This window comes from Trichechus manatus, unplaced genomic scaffold, assembly GCF_000243295.1.
Source record: "Trichechus manatus latirostris isolate Lorelei unplaced genomic scaffold, TriManLat1.0 scaffold00009, whole genome shotgun sequence".
Classification (NCBI taxonomy): Eukaryota; Metazoa; Chordata; class Mammalia; order Sirenia; family Trichechidae; genus Trichechus; species Trichechus manatus.
Genome location: NW_004443945.1, coordinates 23,528,512 through 23,546,461, shown reverse-complemented (window position 1 = coordinate 23,546,461; position 17,950 = coordinate 23,528,512). Strand labels below are relative to the sequence as shown.

General features: G+C 42.5%; 1 long non-coding RNA gene across 1 annotated transcript in view; it reads left to right on the top strand.

Annotated features, from left to right (window-relative positions):
- Positions 1 to 6,107: 6,107 nt before the first annotated feature.
- The window catches only part of LOC111819476 (uncharacterized), a 15,115-nt gene continuing 3,272 nt past the window's right edge, over positions 6,108 to 17,950 (top strand). Inside the window, exon 1 of the long non-coding RNA XR_002823085.1 lies at positions 6,108 to 6,467. This is a non-coding gene — a long non-coding RNA (uncharacterized LOC111819476). The remainder of the gene's footprint in view (positions 6,468 to 17,950) is intronic.

Sequence of the window (17,950 nt, the reverse complement as noted above, 5' to 3'; positions counted from 1 at the left end):
AGCACACAGATCAGCCATCTCTAAACTCTACACGGTAGGTTTTTGTAATAATAAAAAAAATTGTCTCAGCAGTCATTTGCTTTCTATTTATTCTCTTGCTGATTTATAATCTTCCCACCTGGTGCTTGTTTATCCCAGGGGTGTACCAAGTAGGGGGGGACTGTGGGAGAAGTCTGCCTGTACAGTGATTATTTTATCTCTGACGTTATTTAGAACTGCTGGCACAATAATACAAATAATACAAAGCAAACTGACTTCTAGGCAGTATCATTATTGTCTTTAAATACTCTTCAGACAAAAAAAAAAAAAGCCCTGCTTATTGCCTTCACTCAGGGCAGACTGCTCTCACTGCCTCCCTCCTTAGGCGGCCACTGGTTTAGCCTTCGGAGAGAGGCTCGGGAGTAATGTTGTCTCCACAGCATAGAGCTGAGTACAACCAAACTGTCAAATCACACAGTTGCAAACCAGCCTCTCATCTGTTGGCTGACAGAGACCCAGCGAGGGTCCCTGCCTGGGCAGACACAGTGAATCCAACCATCCTTTAATTTGAAGGATAATTCTTCTTAGTGTGTTGCTATATAGTACCCGCTTCCAGGCTGACTCCCTGCTGTGGGGGTGACCCTTTTCCCATCTGTCAGCATCGTCCTGCCTATTTTCCCTGGAGCTCAATACATTCTCTTATCTACCCGAGCAAAAGGGATTCAACCTCAGATTTTGTTGTGAAGGACCACAGGGCAGGACCACATTTAAGCCCACATCCAGACACAATGCAGCTAATGCCCCTGCCTCCTGCTTACTAAAGCAGGCTATAGCCATCACCCTGCCAGTTGTGTTGAGGCTGCTAAAGAATGCTGCTTCCTACCAAGCCTCAGATGGAGAACCCCAGAGGGTGGCTGCTCAGGGCAGCCTCGGAACACAAAGCAACAAGTTGTCCAGCCTGTACTGAGGAAAAATCCCAACGTGAAGTCTGCCTAGATAATTTTCAATCTATCCATCAACCAATAAGATCTACCGGGCATTTATCATACACCCAACATGTTGGCAGGTATCTGCAAAGACGGATTTTTTTTTTTTAATTTAATTTTTGGTGAAAATATATATAACAAAACATACACGCATTCAACATCTTCTGCATGTACAGTTCATTGACACTGGTCACAGTCTTTGCATTGTATCAGCATTCTTGCTGTCTCTACCCATACTGCTTCACCATCATCAGCTTAGACCCTCTGTCCCCTAAACTTCTCTACTGTGTCTTAGAGTTATTGTTGTCAATTTGATCTCATATAGATAATTCTTTAAAAAAGCACACTGCTCAACGTGAACATTGTTTACTAGTTGAGCTAAACTGTTGTTTAGTTTGAAGATGACTTCATGGGATAGTTTAGGTTCCAGGTTTAAAGATTATCTCAGGGCAGTAGATTCAGGGATTCGCCTAGTCTCAACAAGTCCATTAAGTCTGGTTTTATAAGAATTTGAAATTCTGTTCCCCATTTTTCCTCTTTTTGATCAGGATCCATCTGTTGGGTTCTTGATCAAAACGTCCAGTAATGGTAGTGGGGCACCATCCCATTCTTCTGGTCTCATGACAAGGGAGGTAATTGACAAGGGTAGTAGTTCATGAAGGCAATTGGATCTGCAGTCCGTTTCCTTTTCAGATTCCTGGGTCTTCTTCCTCTGCCGTTCCAGGTGCATAGAAACTAATTGTTGTGTCTTGGATGCTCACAAGGTTTTAAGACGCCAGGAACTACTCACCCAACTAGGAGGTGGAACAGTCTCTAAAAACAGTATTAGGCCAATTGACTGGACAGACCCTCGAAACCATGACCCTAAACCTTTGAACCAAGAAGACGCATCCCACAAGGTGTTTAGTTGTACCTAAGCAGTGGTTAAGAGCTACGACTGCTAACCAAAAGGTCAGCCGTTCGAATCCACCAGCTGCTCCTTGGAAACACTATGGTGCAGTTCTACTCTGTCCTGTAGGGTCGCTATGAGTCGGAATCGGCTCAATGGCAATGGGCTTGGGTAAGTTGTATTAACAATGGCTACCTCTCTTATTTATTTATTTATTTGGCAGCGGTTGTTGTAAAATTATGTATAACACTATATTTGCCATTTTACCCCTTTTCTGGTGTACCTCTTAGTGATATATATATGTGTATATATATTTGTCAAGTTGTGTAACCATTACACTTAGTCAGTGCCAATTTTCCTATCAACATAAACAAAAATTTACTATTTCACAGAGACAGATTCCTTCTCCCCCTCCCCTTCCTGCCCCTGGTAGCCACTAATAACTAATGGTCTCTATTTATATATTTCTTGTCATTTCATATAAGTGAGTTCATACAATATACAATAGTTGTCCTTTATTTCACTCAGCATAATGTCTTCAAGATTCATCCATGTTGTAGCATGTATCAGGATTTTTTTTTTAATTGCATTTTAGAAGAACAATCACTTGAAATTCCAGTGAAATCTATTGTTCTACCTGAAGGGAAGGAAGGATCTGCCTGGGTCTCCAGAAAGCCTGGACCAGATGGAAACGAGAGGTTCAGTGAACTCCACTTTCTGAAATGAAAACAGAATTCAGAAATCTAACTCGGCTGCCAGTTACCGTTTCAGGAAGGAATCAGGAATTATACCAGCGTCATAGCATAATAGCATTTCAAGACCTTGGAACCGTCGTAACTCCCGTATGCTACTTTGTTTACTCTTTTAACCCAATTTCCACATGATGATTAGAAATAAAATCCTTAAAATGAAAAGAGTCTGTGTGCTATGTGCTGGCTGAGGTACCAGAAAGGAGGGGGGATGTGGCACCACCTCATTCAGTAGCCAGTGCTGGGGGAAAGAGCCCTCGAGGGCTCTAGTCTGAGGTGGCACCTGCTGGATTTTCAGTAACCAATGACAGTCTCCCAGACTGAAACTTCTTTCTCCAGTTTCTGTAAAGTCCTAACTTGAAAGGCTTTTTAGTTTCTAGGCGAACGCACAGATAAGAACCCAATTATTTAGAATTATTTTAAAACTCAACCTTACAGCAGAGCAGTAGAGCGAAAAGCAAGGTCATTCTTTAATGGATGTGGCCTAGATTCATGATATTGAATGTCCCTCCATACACCACCTCCCCAAGGAGCCGGGAAGGTTGAACTAACCCACTTTGTGTGTGTTGGGGGGCGGGGCAGAGCGACTTGGTCCTGGGGCCATTGCCGGCAGTTATCTGAAGTGTGTGAGCGAAGGTCTTTTGTAGCTCCCGCTGCCAAAACTACCTGTTCATTCACACAGCTATATCTGGATCACTGCCCAGAAGTCCATATGTGCCAAAGGTGGCCCAAGATGGGGTCTGTAACTGTGAATTGCTCTCTTATGGGGACAGCTTGAGTAGAATGTGTCATTCTGCCCTTCTAGAGAGGATGACACAGACACTAGGATTGCTACTTATGTAACCTACTATGCTGCTTACCTAATCTGCCTTTTAAAGGAAAGCTTGTGTATTTGGGTCATTATTTTTGTTTGAATTAACTACCTTAAATATCCATTACATTTTACAAGATTGTGTTCTTGAATGTCCAGATTTTTCAAGGCTTTGGCAAAGCCAGGTCTAAGTGTTTTGATAATCTGAGACAGGATTTTAGACTTCTGTTCTTTTAGTGCCTTTTCTGCTTCATTCCTTTTTGATCGGCATAGTCATTTCATTGCCTTTGCAGTGTGGAGAGGGAGGATATGACGAGCACAGTCCTGTAAGGCTGAACCTCATCCACTGATTGATTCAGGCCACAATGTGTCTTAAGTGCCTTCTGTGTTCACATCAGTCATTCATTCAACAAGTATTTAATGAATAAGAAGCTTCTATCTAGTAGAGGGGATACAATAAGCAAATAAATACATAATATAATGGGTATAAGGAGTCCCTGGGTGGCGCAAATGGTTACTAACTGAAAGGTTGCCAATTTGAATCCACCCAGAAATGCCTCAGAAAAAAGTCCCGGCGATCTACTTCTGAAAAATCAGCCATTGAAAACCCTGTGGAGCACAGTTCTACTCTGACACATGTGAGGTTGACATGAGTCAGAATTGACTTGATGGCAACTGGTTTTGGTGATGTAAATATGAGAGTTATCAGCTTTTGATAATATTTAAAGCCGTAGAACTGGATGAAATGACCAAGGGAGAATATGGACAAATAAGAGAGGGTAAAGACTGGGCCTGGGGTCTGATATTTAGAAGAAAGAAGAATAAGGAGTATCTGGCCAAGAAGACTGAGAAGGAGCAGTGTGCTAAGTGTGGTTTCCTGGAAACCAACTACCGAAAGTGCTTGAAGAAGGAAAGCCTGAGCAAGGTGGGCCAGGTGCTGCAGAGATGCCGAATATCATGAGGACTGAGAAGTGGCCTCTGGATTCGGCAAGATGGTGGTCAGTGGTAACCTCAGTACGGGACTGGTGGCTAGGAATCCTGACGGGAGTGGGTTACAAAGAGAATGGGAAATTACAAGAGAGAGAGAATGGGAGGCAAGAAGCAGAGAGAAAGTCCTAATTTTGCTGTAGAGGAGAGCAATGAATTAGGGTGGCACTAGAAGGGAATGGAAGATAAGAAATTTCGTCTTTATTTTGTATTTTTCCTGTGGGAGAAATCGCAGCTGCTGGTATGCTGATAATAATGGTGTGGTAGAGAGGCTGAAACTGTCCTTGCAGTAGAGAGGGAACTACAGTAGCAAAGTCCTTGAGTACCTGAGACGGGATGGGATCAAGAGGTGTTAAATGACCTACCCGGGTCACATAACCTGTGAGTGGCAACGCTCACACTTGGCCCCAGGAATTCTAACTCAGATACTCTAGTCTCTTTCTCACCAAACTACATTTCAGTTCCTATCTTGGGAGCAGCAAAAACCGTAATAATCCATAGGGAAGGAAGCAGAGGAGCACAGAGGAGGAAACCAAGTCATGTATCAAATTGTAGCTATCCCGGACTACCTATAGATGCCCCTGCTCAGGGCTTGGCAGGGAGGTGAAAGAGTTCAGACAGTCAGAGAAGAAGAGAAAGGGATATTGATGAGGCTCCGTTTGACTTATTGATGAACTAAAACACTCCCAGGAAGTCCAGTGTCAAAAGTGGATGAGTATTTGAGTCTGTGACTCAGTGCTGGCCTCTTTATTTGAACTGGCCTACCGGTCCAGTTCACCACTGGCTGTTTCAGATTGTTACATCATCAGCTTTTCATATGCAGATTGCTACCCTCTTTCACCAGCCCTGCGAGCACGTGGCTTTGTAATTTTGCTTCTACAAACTCTCTTATCGCAGCACTTGCATGGCAGAGCCCAGGTGTTAAACAAATCAATCAATAAACAAACCTTGGCTTCACATTTTGTACAGACAATTTTAACTGACACAGAAAAAGGTCTCTTAGCTGCTGCACAGCCTGTGTCATGAGGTCTCTGCCTGGAAACGCTTCCTTTTTCCAATTTTTGTTTAAATAGCAGCTTTATTGAGATCTAATTCACATGCCATAAAATTCACCCATTTCAAGTGTACAGTTCGTTGGTTTTTAGTATATTCACAGACTTGTGAACACGTCCTTCTTGACACTGCGGTTTTACCTGAGTAGACAGATCAAACTCCCAACCTTAGCACGGCTCTGCTATTTTAGCCATGGCAATTTCCAAACCAGTAAAGGTTATCTGACCACCACCCATCTGTCAGTTTTTCCTACTGTGGTGACTTGCATGTTGCTGTGGTGCTGGAAACTGTGCCACCAGTATTTCAAATACCAGCAGTGTCACCCATGGTGGGCAGATTTCAGATGAGCTTCCAGACTGAGATGAAAGAAAGACCTGGTGATCGACTTCCAAAAATTAGACAATGAAAACCCTATAGATCACAACAGAATATTGTCTGATATAGTGCTGGAAGATGAGCCCCCTAGGTTAGAAGGCACTCAAAATACACAGTGGCCACAACAATGGACTTGAACATTGTGACGATGGTGTGGGGCTGAGCAACATTTTGGTTTGTTTTGTTGTACATGGGGTCGCCATGAGTCAGAGCTGACTCAATGGCAACTAATAACAACAAAGGTTGTTGTAGATATGACTGTGACTTCACTGGTGCCTAGTTAGCAGCCGACTAATTGTCCAAGTTCACCCAGTGAAAATGCTCAGTGTCTGTTACGTGGTCAGCTGTTGTGGAATGGGATAAACAAGTACTTGAGGGAGAAGTTTTTAATCCAGCAAGGGATGGATGCCTTACTTGGTACTCAGACAGTGGCGCCTGTATATTTGTAATCGGGGTAGCATAACACTAAATCCCCTACATGTGTTTCACATCTTCTCACCAACCCTTTCCCCTAAATGCTCCATTTCTTTTTCCTCCACAGTGTTTGTTTTGAAACCACACGTCCTCTTTCCTCTCATGGAAACCACCTGTAGCAGCAACCACTGGAGCTTCAGCAAACATTTGATTTTGATAACAAGGTATTTTGAACATCTGTGGTTACAATTTCTATTTTTGTCCCTTACTGCATAACTTTTTTTTTTTTTAATCTGTTTCTCTCTTTTACGGGTAGTTTTGCATTTCCCAAGCATTTGCCCTCTGCCAAACACATCAGCTGCATAGACTTTGACAAGACTGTTGCAAGATTCCTCTGTCATTATTATCCCCAGAAAATGTCTTGTGAAAGATTCCAAAACCCTGCGAGGCCACAGTGTGGACTTTTTGGCTTCATATTGATTATGCACAATCATCCCCAAATACTAGGAGCCATGCCAAGAGAATGTTCCTTTTCTGAAATTTGACCTATAAATGCAGAAAAACACAGAGGTCTCTGGATGGTACAAATGATTTGTGCTCAACTACTAACCTAAAGGTTGGCAGTTTGGACACACACAGCAGCACTGTGGAGGAAAGACCTGGTGATCTTTTGTAAAGGATTACAGCCAAGAAAACCCTTCAGACCACAGTTCTACTCTGTAACACGTGGAGTTGCTTTGAATTGGAATCGACTTGATGGCAACATGTTTGGTTTGGCAGAAGAACACAGTAAAATAAACCACTCGGTCCTAATATGAAAATTTGTTCTCTTAAGTTCTATTGTTTCTAATGACTTACATGCTTTCAATATACAGTACTTTTATCTACATTATTTACATTGGTCCTCACATTAATTCAGTGAATGAGTCAGGGAAACCATTATTATTCCTATTTTATAGATCAGAAAACTGAGGTTTCCTGGCTAACAAATAATACAATTTTAGTAAAAATTAGGTGATATAAAAAAAAGAAAAAAGGTAGGTGATTTGAATTCTAGTCCAGGATTTTTTCTTACCATAATACTGGCTATTATGTATGGCTGTGGTTCTCCACCTTTTGATGCATCAGAATCCCCTTGAGGGCTTGTTATAACACAGATTGCTGGGCCCCACCACCAGCATTTCTGATTCAGCAGATCTGGGGTGGGGCCCTAGAATTTTCGCATTCCACACTCATGCTCAACCGCCTTCTCTCTTGCCTTCCCATTATCAGCCTCCGTTGCAGGTAGGAGTGACCAAGGACATGTAAGCAGAAGTCTTCTGGGTGGGGATTCTGGGAAAACTTGTGCTTTCCTGATGAACAGGGACAGACATGGCTCTTCACACGACCTACTTCTTCCTGCCTAGAAGATGTATATAATACTCAGAGGAGCTGCAGACATCTTATGACCAACACACTAAAATTGGCAGGAAGGAAGGACAGGAAGAGGCTGAGTCCCTGGCAGCCCTGGGTTGCTTACCTCCAGACTTATTTCTGTGTGATAAAAATAAACCTGTAATTATTTAAGCCACTGTAGTCAGGCTTTCTGTTACTTGCAGCCAAATTCATCCCTAACTGACACAGAAAAAAGGGATAGAATGGTGCATGACAGTCTGGGGGACTACATGAGAAAGGGCATTTAACAAGCATTTATTGAGGCCCTATTCTGTACCTGACATTGTGCCAGGTGAATGAGACATGGTTTCTGCCCCCAAGGTGCTCATAGTTAAGGTGAAAAGACCACCATGTAAACACGTAAATAATAATACAGTGTGATAAGTACAGAGGTCTAAACAAAATGCTGTGGAAACCCAGAGAAAGAACCCTGCATAGGGAGGTCAGGGAAGGCTCCCAGGAGGTAACATAGGAGCAAAGTCTTGAAGGATGAAAAGAGTATGCCAAGCAGAGAAGAGAGAAGAAAGCTCTCTGTACTTGAGTTTCTTCTTTTTTCCATCCTTGGTGGCCAGAGGCTGGCCCAGCTAGGGGTAGGTTGGGACAAGGACTGTAGCAGGATTTCTAACTAGACAACAGAAGATTCCAAAACCCAAGCTGCCAGCAGGGCCGACAGCTCACAGGAAACTCAAAGTACAAAGAGCAAGGTAGAAATTGTGAGGGTTGGCAAAAACCCCTGACAGAAATCTGAGGCCAAAAGACAAGAGCAAGAGAGCTGAGGGCATGTGGGGACAGGGCAGGGCATTAGCCCAAGAACCCCCAGGGAGGCTTGCTTCTCAGGCAGGTATGAAATTCAGTTAACAAGCTCAGCACTTCAAGAAATGCGCAATTTGTATCTTATCATTCAACTTTGTTTTCACTCTCAGCCCCCACCCTCTTAGACTTGTGGGAAATTGAATCTTAGGTCTTCCTGGGGTTTCCCCCTGCACCCAAGGCTGTGCTGAAATTCCGGTGTTTGCCTCAGCCTGCAGGGCCCTTCAGTCCCCTGCTCTGCTGTTTCTGTGACACAGGAACCCTGGCTGTAGGTTCCATCTCCCTGATGTATCATGGATATTTCCACCAAGCGCCCGACACATCCCAGCTGCTAGTGGGCCCCAGAGACCTCTCTCTCCTCTCCCCATGCCAGGCATCTCTTCTTGGTCTAGGGGAAATACTTTTCTCTAGTCCTGTTTTCATTAGAGACATACTTTTTCACCTCAAGCCCTCAATGAACTTAAAAAAAAAAAAAAAAGTTGCCATCAGGTTGATTCCAACTCATGGCGACCGCATGTGTTGCAGAGTGGAACTATACTCCATAGGGTTTTCAAGGCTGTGATCTGTGAGAAGCAGATCACCAGGCCTTTCTTCTGAGGCACCTCTAGGTGGGTTTGAACTGCCAGCCTTTTGGTTAGCAGTCAAGTGCTTAACTGCACCACCCAGGGACTCAGTGGACTCAGGGCTTGGGAAATACAAATCAGGAAGGGAAGTGACTCTAGGCTAACTCTGATTTCCACCTGCCCTAAACCTCCCCTGAGACTAAGGACAGATCCTTTTAGAATGGGAAGAAAAAGAAGGAGGAAATACAGGGAGAAAACAAATTAAGCTTTCAAACAATTATTGTGTTCCACTTTGATGATGATGGTTTGGTTTAAAGTAATGAGGGCAGAATATACACATTCCAACAGGTGTAGAGGCAGAGTCGAGAAAAGGCCTGATACATTTGGAGGATGGTGAGTACATAGGGATTGAGGAGCAAGAGATTGGAGGGGATGGGATGGGACAAGCCCTGGCTGACCATTTATGGAATTTGCATTTTAGTCTGTTGGTAGTAGTAGCAGGAGCCCTGGTAGCGCAGTGGTTAAGCACTTGGCTGCTAACTGAAAGATAGCAGTTTGAACCCACCAGCGTTTCTTCAGCGAAAAGACCTGGTGATCTACTCTCACAAAGATTACAGTCTTGGAAACCCTGTGAGGCAGTTCTACTCCGTCCTATAAGGTCACTATGAGTCGAAATTGACTCGACAACACACAACAACAACGGCAGTAACTGGGGAATCTGATTCCGGAGGTTGAGAGATAGGCTGGCGGTGCAGGTGTCAATTCTGGTGTTCTTATTAAGGAGATGGGTCCTGAAGTCATGAGGGCAGATGAGGTCACCTGGGGAGAGTGTGTGGAGTGAAAAGAGAAGACATGGATGCACTCTGGAGAATTTCATCATTTAAGGGTAATGTCAGTTAGGTTTATGTTAAACTATGCATAATAGAAAAGGCAAGGAACAAGATTATGTACGTTTTTCACTCATCATAGAAGTTCAGAGTTGAAGGATTCAGAGTTAGTATGTTAAATGCACCAGGGACCCAGGCTCCTTCTATCTTTTTCTTCCACCATACCTAATGTGTGTGTTCCATACTCAGATTTGCCGTGATTTAATAAAATGACTGCTTTGGCACCCACCACCACATTTTAGGCAGCAGGAAAGAGGAAGAGGCCAAGGCAAAAGGATATGGCCAGCCAAGCGAGCCTGCTTTTAAGGCAACCTTTACAAAAGACCCACCCCATAACTTCTGCTTACATGTCATTGGCCAGAATTTAGTCATATGACCTAACTTTAATGGAGACTGAGAAATATAGTTCTTAGCTACTTTTTCTGTGGAGTGGGTTCTGACTCAACAGGGTTCTTTTGGTAGGGAAAAGGAGAGAGTGGAAGCTGGGTAAACAACTGTGATCTCTGCCGTAAGGGAGTAGGCAGAGAAGATCAAAAGATAAAGAAATTTGGAGCGAGATGGGGGAGAGAGTGATGTCATAAAAACTTTAACAGTTAAGATGTTTTTGGTTTTGAGTTATTGAAAACCTAACCCAAATTAACTTAAACTTTGCTTAAGTAACCAAACAAAATTTACAAGTAGAACATGTGTGTTCACTGGGGCTCTGGCTTTGCTCTTCCACCATTTTTCTTGGATCTGTCCCTCTGTCTTGGCCTTGTATTCAGGCTGGCCTCAAAAATGGTAATAAAATGGCTGAAGCAGTTCCAGAACTCACACATGCATACACATTGTCTAGAGCAAGACAGATTATATCCCAGACTTGCTAACAAAAGTCCTGAAAATAATTAATCTGTTTATTCAAAAATATTGCTGAGTAGGTACTATGCATCAGGCACTTTTCTGGGTCCTAAGGATAATGTGAACAAAACAAGCATGAATCCTGCCCTGTTGGAGCTTGTTTTAGTCATCTATTGCTGCACAAGAAATCATCCCAAAACTCAGAGGCTTAAAACAACAAACATTATCTCACAGTTCCTGTTGGTCAGGAATCTGGGGTCATGACTCAGCTGGGTGCCTCTGGCTCAGGGTCTCTCCCAGCTGCTATCACGGTGTCAGCCAGGGCTGCAGTCATCTGAAGGCCCGACTGGGGACGGACTCACTTCCAAGCTCGCTCATGTGGCTGTTGGCAGGTCTCAGGTGCTCAATGGCTGTTAGCTGAAGACATCAATTTCTTGCCATGGGGGCCTCTCCACTGGACAAAGAGAGAGAGAGGGCAAACAAGATGGAAGTCAGTCTTTTTGTAATCTAATCTCAGAAGTGACATCCCATGACTTTTGCCTATTCTAGTCTTAGAAGCAAGTCACTAGGTCCAGCCCACACTGAACCTCAAAGAAAAACCAGTTGCCGTCAAGTTGATTCTGACTCATAGCAACCCTATAGGACAGAGCAGAGCTGCCCATAGGGTTTCCAAGGCTATAATCTTTTTTTTTTCGTTTTTGTTGTACTTTAGATGAAGGTTTATAGAACAAACAGTTTCTCATTAAACAGTTAGTACACATATTGTTTTATGACATTAGTTAACAACCCCATAACATGTCAACACTCTCCCTTCTCAGCCTTGGGTTCCCTATCATCAGCTTTCCTGTCCCCTCCTGCCTTCTAGTCCTTGTCCCTGGGCTGTTGTGCCCCTTTAGTCTCGTTTTATTTTATGGGCCTGACCAATCCTCAGCTGAAGGGTAAACCTCGGGAGTGACTTTATTACTGAGCCAAAAGGGTGTCCCGGGGCCATACTCTCGGGGTTTCTCTAGTCTCTGTCAGGCCAGTAAGTCTGATCTTTTTTTGTGAGTTATAATTTTTTTCCACACTTTTCTCCAGCTCTGTCTGGGACCCTCTGTTGTGATCCCTATCAGGGCAGTCAGTGGTAGTAGCTGGGCACAATCTAGTTATACTGGACTCAGTCTGGTGGAGGCCGTGGTAGTTGTGGTCCATTAGTCCTTTGGATTAATCTTTCCCTTATATCTTGTTTTCTTCATTCTCCCTTGCTCCAGAAGGGGTGAGACCAGTGTAGTATCTTAGGTGGCTGCTCCCAGGCTTTTAAGACTCCAGACAGTACTCACCAAGGTAGAATGTAGAACGTTTTATAAACTATGTTATGCCAATTGAGCTATATGTTCCCTGAGACAATGGTCCCCACCAAGGCTGTAATCTTTACAGAAGCAGACTGCCACATCTTTCTCCCATGGAGCAGTGGTAGATTTGGACCACCAACCTTTTGGTTAGCAGCTGAATGCTTAACTACTGCGCCACCAGGGCTCCTCACCTGCGCTGAAAGGGAGGAGATCACCTAAGTGCATGAACACCAGGAGGCAATGATCATGGGGAACCACTTTAGAGGTTGCCCACCACAGAGCTATATTCTAGTCAGTGGAAACAGGCAATAAACAAACGGATGAATCTTATGTCAGGGGATGATAAATACTATGAAGAAAAGGAAAGCAGAGTAAGGGAAAGTCTCTTCCCTGAGATGACATTTGAACAGAGGCTGAAGCAGATGAGGAAACAAACTATGTGGGAATCTGGAGAAGAGCATTCCAGATAGAGTGAACAGCAGGTGCAAACTCTGTGAGGCAGAAGTATGCTAGGTGTCTTTAAAGAATGGTAAGGCCAACATTGCTGGAGCTGAGTGAATAAGGAAGTGTGGGAGGAGATAAAGTCAAAGAGGTGGAGAGGGAGAAAGATTGTGTAAAGACAACAACCAGTTGCTGTGGAGTCACTTCTTACTCACGGTGACTCCAAGTGTGTAAGAATAGAACTGTGTGCTCCATAGGGTTTTCAATGGCTGATTTTTCGGAAGTAGATTGCCAGACCTTTCTTCCGAAGCACTTCTGGGTGAACTTGAACCTCCAACATTTCAGTTAGCAGCTGAGCACATTAACTGTTTGCATCATCTGGGAACTCTGTGGAGACTTACAGGAAATGGTAAAGATTTTATTGGGAGGTTCTGAGCAGTGGTGGGACATGCTCTGCCTTACGTTTAAAAGGCTTACTTCAGCAGTGGTATGGAGAATAGACAATACAAGGGCCAGGAGTGAAAGCAGGAAGACCAGTTGGGATTCTGCTGTAGTGGCCCAGTTGACAGATGATGGAGTCTTGGACTGGGGTGATATTAGGGAAGTGAGGAGAAGTGATTGGATTCCAGATATATTTTGAAGGTAGAGTTGACCAGATTTGCTGATATGTTGGACTTAGGGTATGATAGAGAGGAGCTGGAGATGACGCCAAGGCTTTTAGCACAAGCATCTCTAAGATTGAGGCTGCCATTTGCTGGAATGAGAGTAAACCAAGAATTTATTTTGGTATTATGGACATGTTAAGTTTGAGATGTCTGTTAGATGTCCAAGTGGAGATGTTGCGTAGGAAGTTGGAATCTGGAGTTCAGAAGAGAGGTCTGTGTTGGCAATAGAAATTTGGAGTCATCAGCATCGAGTTGGCTTTTAAAGCATGTGTCTAGATGAGGTCAATCTCCTAGAGAATATGTATTAACGGAGAAGAGGAAAGATCTGTGACTTGAGTTCCGGGGCACTCAGAACTTTTAGAGATGGGGAAGATGAGGAGGATCTTGCAAAGGGGACTGAAAAGGAGCAGCTGTTGAGAAAAGGCAAGTGATGCTGGGGAGACAACTAACCACCCTGGAGACCAAGAGGAGAGATGCTCTTCACCTTTCAGATGCTTCCAGGAGGTCAGATGGTGCCACTGATTTCAAAGGTGGTAGAGTGTACAACTTGACTAAGGTAAATGATGACACTAGGAAATACACAAGAAGAAGGGACTTTTTAGTAAATACTATAACATACACAGTCTTGCAACAACAGCAATAACAACCAAAAAATACGTGTATGGTTACAAAGGTAGATATGTATACATATATGTGTATAGAAAAGTATATGTGTATATGTGTGTGCATGTATAGGTGTATATGTAGATATATGCATATACATGTATGTGTGTGCTACGTATATATTCATATATATAATAAAGCACATAGGGGGCACAGTTACAGATGATTCCTAGACATAACCAAATGCGTCATGGGATTGGTTTACTGGGTTTGAAGGCTTTGGACCATAGTCTTGTGGGACAACTTGGTCAATTGGCATAACATGGTTCATGAAGTTTATGTTCTACATCCTAGCTTGGTGAGTAGCATTTGGGGTCTTAAAAGCTTGCAGACAACCATCTAAGATGCAGCTATTGGTCTCTACATGTCTAGAACAAAAGAGAAAGAGGGAAACCAAAGATTCAAAGAAGAAACTAGTCTACAGGACTAATAGTCTACACGAATCACAGCCCCATTTACCTTGAGACCAGAAGAACTAAATAGTGCTCAGCTACTACTACCATTGGACCAGGGACACAGTAGATGGTCCCAGCTAGAATGGAAGAAAAATGTAGAAAAAAACTCAAATTCCTAAAAAAAATCAAACTTACTGGACCGGTACAGACTAGAGCAACCCCCTATACTATCACCCTTTAAATTTTGTATTAAAACCACTCTCAGAGGTCACCCTTCAGCTAAATAACAGATTGGCTCATAAAATAAACAATATCACCTGTGAGTACTGTGCTTCTTTAAAAAAAATCATCTATACGAGACCAATCTGTCAACATTTACCCTAAAGCAAAGATAAGAAGGTGGGGGTAGGCAGGGAAGCTAGATTAATGAAAATGGAACAACCAGAGTGGAAATAATGAGAATGTTGACATATCGTGAAAAAATGTAACCAATGTCACTGAGCAATATGCATAGAAATTGTTAAATGGGAACCTAATTTGCTGTGTAAACTTTCACCAAAAACACAATAAAATATTATTTAAAAGCTAGCATGACTATATGATCCCATTTTAATAAAAGTATTTCCACCTAGCCTCCTAGCTAGAAATATCCTAGAGATGCCTAGAATGCTGTTCACCTAGTATTAGTAGTTATCTCTGGGTAGGAGCTTTTGTAAGAGCACCCAAACTGTCTTCAATTTTGTATAGTAAGAATGTAGCATTTTTACAAAAATAATAAAGCCATTATACTAAAAAAAAAAAAAAAAAAAGTAGATGGTCGAAGGTAGTTGGTGACTTTAGGGAGAGCAGCTTGCAAAAGTCATAGGGTCAGCAGCTGGATGACTATGGATTTTGGATATCGGAGGAGTGGGTTTAAGAAAAGAGACCTAGTGGGTATGGTCCTCTCTTTCAAGAAGTTTAATGTTAGAAACAGGGAAAAACATGATTAAGATATGAAAAAATTTAAACTATATTTTAATAAACAAACAGTATAACAATAAAACCCAGCCCACAGAGAGAGGAAAATTGTCTTCAGTAGATATGACGGTGGTTAGAATGTTTATTATGGAAAAATCTATGCAAATTGGTAAGAAAAATACTAAGACCCTAATAGATAAATGGACAAAGGACATGAACAGAAGGGACAGAAAGGACAATTCACAAAGGAGGAAATACAACTAGTAAACAGAGATAAAGAAAATGTTTGGCACCATTAGCAAGTAAAGAAATATACAGATTAAAACCACAAGAGGATGGAGTTTTCAACTATCAAATTAGCAAAAAAAATTCATACAGTTTAACCCAGTGGTTCTATTTCAGGGAATCTATCCTAAGAAACTAAGCCAAAATGCAAATGAAAGAAGTAGCCATATTTTTTTATTTATGAGAATTAATAACAGAAAGTAACCCAAATGCTAAACACTAAGAGAATGGCTTAGGATATTATACCACATTCAAACAATGGAATATTAATTTACTACATTAAAAAAAAAAAACAACATTTGCTGTTGAGTCTGTTCCGACTCATGGCAACCCCCATATGTGCAGAGTAGACCTGCACTCCATAGAGTTTTCAAGGCTGTGACCTTTTGGAAGTAGACCACCAGGCCTTTCTTCCAAGGCACCTCTGAGTGGGTTCAAACTGCCAACCTTTCAGTTAGTAGTTGAGCACTTAACCATTTGTGCCACCCAGGGACTCCTAATCAACCACATATACCTACAAAAAAATATATTTGGGAAGAATTTTTGGTAACACAGGAAAATATCTATATCATGTTAATTGGGGAGAAAAAAAGCAGAATTCTAAATTGTATATACTTTATGTTCTCACTTGGAGCCCTAGTGGTGCAGTGGTTAAACATTTGGCTGCTAACCAAAAGGTCAGCAATTCAAATCCACTAGCCACTCCTTGGAAACTCTATGGGGTCAGTTCTACTTTGTCCTATAGGATCACTATAAGTTGGAATCAACTCAACAGTAACAGGTTTGGTTTTGAGTTTTGTGCTCTCACTTATGGGAAAAATATTTATAGAGGAAAACAAACACCCAAAATGTTCCCACAGAGTCACACAACAAGTCTGCTATCAGTTCTTGCATGCAGCACACCTTTGCTGAGTTATTCTGTTCAGGCTCCCTGTGCCAAGTCTTGGGAGTACAAAGGTAATTCAGAAAGTTCTTGCCCTTGAAGAGTTTGCATCTACGATTTGAAAAAAATGTTCTGCACGAATAATACTAAAGTCTCAATAGATAGAAATGTAACTGGGATCCCAAAATATCACAGCAAAACTGAGCGCCACAGCAAGGTGAACGGGAGCCACACAGCTGGGTCTTCCCCTGTCTGCAGTCCCAGGGTCAGGAGGTAGTGAGAGATCAGATGAGTGGACCTAGCCATCAGTTGAGTTCTTCTTGGAGACCTCAGTGCTGGAGTTGAATTGGCCCCAACCCCAAAGGAATGAAAGTCGAGGTATAGCTAATGGAATTGATAGCATGGAGTTGGCACTCCCAAACAATATTTGTTATCTGACCTCCTGTTTTAAGTGGTTTGGTGCAACCACGCCTTCACCCAGCCTCTGCTCAGAATTACAGATGGGTCATTGTGCTCCTTCCATCTTGGGTCACTCCCACATCTCACGTCCTTGGCAAAAACTGGCTTGGAGTTTCCTGCTGTGGTGTCAGGGTCAGGCTATTGGAAAGTCCTCTTTTTTTACGGCTTCCCGCTAATGGAGATGACAGAGAACCACACCTTATATATCTAGAGCCCTTTGCAGAGCCCTTTCACACATATTTTTAAAATTCTGACTCACCTGCAAACTGAGTAATGGTGTAGTCGGTTGATTTCAAGTGCTGTATTATTTTCTGACAGTGTCGCCACAACCGTCCTTCCTTCCCCTATTAAATTGCACCTATTTGACAAATGCTAAATAAGAAAAATAATAGTTCCGATAGCATCAGGGAGAAAGCTCTCCTGGAAAGCTATTTTCTAAAAAGTTGAAAGAGGTTGTTTTTTAAGAATGTTAAGAAGGGTTTTGGTTAATGACATAGCAAGACAGATTTAGAGAGCAAAGAACAAATACAAAGCGATCTTCAAAATAGATTCTATAAGACCAACCTAAAGGAAAAATGAGTTTCTGGTTGTAAAAATAAGTGCAAATTGAAAATTTATTTTGTAAGAGGAATTCTTTTTTTTTGGGTGGGGGGTAGTAATCATTTATTTATTTTTATTTTTTGCCATACAAAAATTTATACATACATTGTTATGTGACCCTAATTGCTCTCCCCATACTGTGATAGCACACTCCTCCTTTCCACCTTATTCCCCATGTCCATTCAACCAGCTCCTAACCCTCTCTGCCTTCCCACCTCACCTCTGGACAGAAGCTGCCCATTTAGTCTCTTGTATCTACTTGAGCTAAGAGGCACACTCCTCACGAGTATCAATTTATGTCCCACAGTCCAGTCCAATCCCTCTCTGAAGAGTTGTCCTCGAAAATTGTTTTAGTTCTGGGCTGATAGAGAATCCAGGGGCCATGCCTTCTGGGGTTCCTCCAGTCTCAGACCACTAAGTCTGGTCTTCTTACTAGAATTTGAGTTCTGCACCCCACCTTTCTCCTGCTCCATCAGGGACTCTCTGTTGTATTCCCT